We start from the raw sequence: 5,864 nt of genomic DNA, 5'->3' as shown, positions 1-5,864 counted from the left end.
GAACTCCTCCTCTTGGAAAGTTGCTGCTGGAAAGGAAGTGACTTCAGCGATTTGGCCACAAGGCTGGGCACTGCTGAGCCCAGCTTGGCTCAAGGCTCGCCCAGCCCACCTCCAAAGCACAAATGGAGCCACATGCACACACCACTCCCACTGTGCACCCAGAGCCCTGAACACACACTTCCCCAGTGGACATGCAGATCTCTGTGTACCAGATCTTGTCTATACACATATCTCTCTAGTGTACACTAGCATCCCCCCTCCACACCACCCAGTGTGGCACACACAACACCCCAGTATTCCCAGTATACCAGCCCCACATACACCCCGGGTACTGCACACCCATTATTCTTATGTACCACATACATAGCCCTTAAACATCCCCTAGCTCAGTTCACCTATATAACCCTATGCACCTAAGGACAGAGCCCTACACACACACACCTGCTTGCACACAAGTCTGAGCACCCTGTATATTTACAGCTGGGCATGCACAGGTTGGCATCCTCCCACAGTCATACCTTCCCACCCTTACAAACCCAGGAGGCCCCACCCCCAGATCTCAGGCCCCAGGAATGCTCCTTTGGAAGTTGGGTGGGGTCCCCAGGCAGGCTGTGCTCTAGGGAGCTTCCTGGAGCCGGAGGCTTCATGTGTCAGTTCAGGGAGTTGCCTCTGCAGGGCAGGGCAGCCTCACCTGGCTCCTGAATCTGAGTGGGCTAACCTGTGCCAGGAGTAGGGAGGTAGGTCCTCCACGGCCCCACCCCCTGCCTGTCCTGTGAGGGCACCCTGCATGCCTCTGTTACCCAGGCCCTCCCAGCACCTCATCTGGGCCTTGCAGCTCACTGCTTCCACAGACTCCAGTGAGAGGTGTCCTGAGGGGTCAGCAACACACATCAGGCCCTCTAGTTTGAGTCCTGGTCATTGTCACAAACCCTTTCTCCTCCTCGTTCTCTTGAGTCATCCAGGTGCAGGGAAAAGTCCTCAGGCTAGGAGGTAGGACTCACTGCATACCCATGAGCCTCAATTTCCCTTTCTGGATAATGGGGAATTTTAGTAAGCTTGCTTAGTATCTTTTGATTCTATAATGAACCTCTTTTTCATCTAAGCTAGGAGGGGATCCTTGCTGGGGCTGGGAGGCAAGTTCCTTCGGTTCCCACTTCCTGGGGTTGGCCCAGGCCTGGCTTCCCAGCACACCATTACCTGAGCAGGCCGTGCAGACAGGCTCGGCTCAGCAGGAAAGGCCTGTCTTCACCAGCGTCTTCAGGATGGTTTCTGCGGTGGCCTGGGCGTTGCCCCACACCCAGGGCCCTCTGCACACGCTCAGCTGGGTGGGCTCTGGGGTCCAGGCCAATGGGTAGACAATCAGGCAAGCTCCCATCTGTGGAAAAAAACACAGTAGCCCACAGGCATAAGCACTGACGCAGGGCAGGCTGGCCAGAGGGCAGGGTGCCGAGGGACACTGAGCCAGGAGGTTGCCCCGATGGGGCCAATCTAGCTCCAACCTCATCCCATCCAGGAGCTGTGAACTTGTCTCTTGAACCCACAGGCTCCTACTGAGAAGCAACGTTTCCACATACCTAGGTACACATATGCATACATGTGCACACACACTATAGTGGAAGGAACCTGGCCAGACAGTCCTTGGTTTAATCCTCACTTGCCCAATTGACTTGGGCAAGTCAATTGACCCAGTTTTCTCATCTATAAAATGGAGAGAATAAGACCTTATGAATGGGAGGAGCACTCTGGGGAAGCTACAAATGCTAAGAGTTTATGACAATGCAGGTGTGAGATTTGCTGGTCAGTGATGGTGGATGCAGATTTCCATGAGGGGGTATGTGCAGCTGGCGTTTACCCATCTCCGTCAGTAACTGGTTATATCTCTTGTTTTCTTTAATAACCATGGCCCTCCTCACCACCCCCCTGCTTCCTGCCCATTTGTCTGCCTCCCTGAGGTCTGTACTGGAGCCCAGAGGGGGTCTGGGAACCAGGCCTCATGGACTCCTCATAGGTCCTGGTTGCCTGGGAATTCCTACGTGTGTGATCAAGACTCTGCCTGGATAAATGCATGTCTGTGGATGTTCAAATGTCTGGGGAAATACACCTGTATGTTGGTTCCTGGATCTCTTGAGCCTGTCTGCACGCTCCCCTATATGTGTTTCCATATGTCTGTGTGGGCATGTGTGCTTGAGAGTATACATGTGTGGAGTCATGTGTCTGCTCAGTTGTGGTTGGTGTGGTCAGCTGTGTGTATGCATGGCACCAGCCTGTGTGCCTGGGCTCGGTCGGTGTCTTCAGTTACACGTGTGGGGACGTGCACTATTTACGTTTTCTATTCAGCTTTGTGTGTTTCTAGTTGAGCCTGTGTTTGTATGCCTGTGAGGACACCGAGGTGTAAGTGTTTGTGCCTATGTGTGACAAGGCAGGCCCAGCTGTGGCTGGGGTGTGGGTGTGCCTAGGTGTGCACACACTCTACCTGGTTCTGCATCTCGCTGTCAGAAGCCAAACCAGCTCCTGCCTGTCTCAGAGCTCTCTGGATGTGTGTTTGGTGAGGAGTGGGGGCGTGTGGCTAATCCTCTGCTGTCCCTGCAGGGTTCCAATCTTGAGGCCTGTGACTGTGGGCACTGGTGTCACTGTGGATCAGTGTTGCCTCCCTCCTACCTCTGCCTTTCTCTGGGCTTTCAGAATCATGGTGCGGCGGTGTGACTGGTCATGGTGTCCCTGTGGATATGTTTCACTGCGGGTCAGGATGTGCTGGTGCGTGTGTCCATGCATGTGTGGATTTGTATGACCTTATCACTGTGTGTCTCTGTGTATGTCAGCGGGTCCTTGTGCTATATCATCATATGTCTGTGCCAGTGTTGCTGTGTGTCAGCGTCAACATGTGTGAGCAGGTCTGTGTGCCATGGTGTGCTGTCAGCACAATGGTGCCTCAGTGTTTGTGTACCTTTGTGTAACTCATCAGTGCATGTATGTGCATGCATGCAAGAGACCTTTTGTGAGACAGTGTGTGTGCCTGTGTCACTGTGTTTGTATGTGCCTGCTTCCCTCCTCCTCTCTCTTCTCCCTCCCTCCCTCCCTTCCTCTCTCTCTTTCTCTCTCTCTCTCTGTAGGAGCCAGACAACTCCCCAAGCCTGGATTAGGGACAATTTATCCACAGGCAGAGAAGGAGAATTCCAACCTGCCAGAGCCTCCCTCCTCTGATCCGTCCCCCCTTTCCCTGTGGTTGGGTGGGCACAGAAACACAGCCCAGCAGCTCCCAAGCCCTTGGGGAGCCCCCACCTCTGCTGCTCCCCAGAGGCCCAGGAGGAAGGAAAAGATGGAAATCTGGGTGGCCCCAGAGCCCTCCCGTGGGGGTGGACTGGTTGTCCCCATCCAGGCCCCCACAGCTCAGCTCATCTTGGCCCTGTTCTCTCACATATGGTGGTGCTGGGTGGGGGGCAGTCTGCATGGGGTCTGCCTGGTCCTGAGGGCTGGGGGACGGACCTGAGGAGCAAAGCTGCCCCCAGCTCCTCCACAACCTGATACTCCCCAGCTGATAAACGCCAGCCCCCCCCCCCAGTAAATGACTGGGGAACTTGCAACTGTGCCCACACAGGCTGGGGGAGCTGCTGGAAGGCAGAGGACAGTTTGGTGGGGGGAATGCGGCAAGGGGGGGAGCAGGGGCTGGGCTGGGACTAAGGCTCCCTTCACGGTGCTCCAGGCGCAAGGCAGAATCACATGTTTCCCATTAGCTGCTCTGGCCTCCTTGTTCAGGGGGTGTTGGCTGGGGGAGATTTGTTCTGGTTGCAGACACCAGCCGAGACCACACAAGAGAGAGAGGAAAAGACAGAGAGAGAGAGAGAGAGAGAGAGAGAGAGAGAGCGAGCCTGAGGGAGAGAGGAAAAGACAGAGAGGAAGAGGGAGAAGGATACACAGGGAGACACAGAGATACACAGAGGGAGAGAAACAGAGACAGCGACACATGAGACAGAGATAGATAGAAACTGTGAGAGACAGCCACACAGAAACACAAAAAAAGACAGACTGGGGATGAGAGAGGCTAACAGAAACAGGGAGATGGAGAGGAAGGCAGAGAGAGGAGGGCTGAGACCTTGTCAGAGGCTGAGGAGAGGGTGTCACTCGGGCCCAGAGCAAGTCTGAGGCCAGGAAGGACCCAGGAAGGGTCAGAGGGGAGAGGAGCACTAGGGAAGAAAGCCAGAGAGATACAAAAGGAAAGAAAGAGCCGGGAACCCAGCTATTTCCACAGGAGGCTGAGAACGCAGTAGCAAGGTGCACTGGGCAGACCAGGGAGAAGGGCTGAGGGAAGGCCCGTGTGGGCAGCACACAGGCCAGAGCTAGGGCGCGTGGGCAGGGGGAATGGACGCGCCTGAGCAGGCGGGTGGGGGCGGCCAGAGCAGAGCCTCCCGCCTCCTGACCCTGGAGCCTCGGAGAGATAACAGGCCCGAATAGTGCTGACTTGCGGTTCAGAAATCCAATATCCTCCTCGGCGCACTAATCGACTACCTGAGCTCCTGGCCCGCGCCGAGCTGCCCCGATTAATCCTGCGGCTCCACAGCCTTAATTAGTTTAACAGTTTCAGGGGCAGAAGAGGCAGGGAATAGGGTCCCCAGGCCCTCGGGAACACAGCCCCAAGTAAACCCTGCCTGGTGCCCCACCTCTGCAGCCACACACTTGCTGGGGCCCCAGAGGCCCCTTTCCACACTTATCTGAAAAACAATGGGTCCTTCCTCCCGGGGAACAGTCCCAAGGGCTGGCACCTGGGTCAGAAGGTAGGTCATGCGGGACTGAGACACCCCTAACCCACACTTGCCCCTCTGCTCAGGGCCTCAGCATTTCCTCTGGCCAGTCCTTTGGGGCTCTGTGGTCTGCATGGGAGGGCTCCGTCAACTGCCAGCCCACGTCACTGGGCAACATGTTGTCTCTTTAGGGTGAGAGACGAGCTCCCAAGTTACTGACAACTTCCCAACAGCATGAGATAATCACACATGTCACTCCCAACAGCCTGAGATGGGCACATGGTGGCATCTCTCACACACACAACAGTCAGAGAGACAGGCATATGAGTCGGTGACAACCATCCTAACAGGATGAGCTAAGCACATAACCTGTCGCTTCCCCCAAAGCATGAGATGAACACATATGACATCCCTGGACAGTATGAGACAGGTACACAGGTTGTCACCTCTCACAAGGGTGTGACTAACACACAACCAGGCACCCCCATGCCCACTAACAGGATGTGGGATGTACCTGTCACATGCAGCCTACCAAAACAGTCACACACACGCACAAATCGTGAGACAGGCCTCATCTTCAGGCACAGACCCCTTCACCCACCACACGGTATGAGATAGGGACACAACCTCACCCCTTCCCTATGAATCCTTCCTTCAGACTGTGAGATGTGTACACAACCTGTCACCTCCCTGATGGCTTTGGACAGGTGACAGCCCACCTCATCCCTCCTCCATTGCTGTCACCAGTCTGGGTGGTGCTGTCCTCTGCCTGCAGAGACGTCACAGCTCACAGGGCATGAATGTCACCCCAGCACTGCCAGAGCCGGGCACAGCTACACGTTGCCCCAGTGACAAACACCACTGGCCCCAGGAGGAGGTGGAGGCCCACAGGGCTCTGGGTGTGACCTTGGTCCCTGGACACCAGGAGGGGAGGTGCTGTGGCCTCCCGCCCAGTGGCGGGTGCTGTAATATTGAAGTGCTGGGGAGGAAGCTGCTTGGACACAAAGACGACCTGGAATGCCACCTTCCCAGCCCCCACCCCATTTCTAATTTACTGTGGCTGTATATCTAGGGAGGGGGCAGAAAGAGTGGTGGTAGAGGGAGGGCTATACCGAGGCCTGAGGGACT

At 55.8% G+C, this 5,864-nt stretch overlaps 1 long non-coding RNA gene across 1 annotated transcript in view; it reads right to left on the bottom strand.

Moving 5' to 3' along the window:
- The window catches only part of LOC103262697, a 5,769-nt gene extending 4,418 nt beyond the window's left edge, over positions 1–1,351 (bottom strand). Inside the window, exon 1 of the long non-coding RNA XR_504453.1 lies at positions 1,198–1,351. This is a non-coding gene — a long non-coding RNA (uncharacterized LOC103262697). The remainder of the gene's footprint in view (positions 1–1,197) is intronic.
- Between the last annotated feature and the right edge of the window lie 4,513 nt (positions 1,352–5,864).

Source organism: Carlito syrichta, unplaced genomic scaffold, assembly GCF_000164805.1.
Source record: "Carlito syrichta isolate Samal-C Ts95f unplaced genomic scaffold, Tarsius_syrichta-2.0.1 Scaffold304598, whole genome shotgun sequence".
Lineage (NCBI taxonomy): Eukaryota > Metazoa > Chordata > Mammalia > Primates > Tarsiidae > Carlito > Carlito syrichta.
This window is presented reverse-complemented; position numbering and strand designations above follow the sequence as displayed.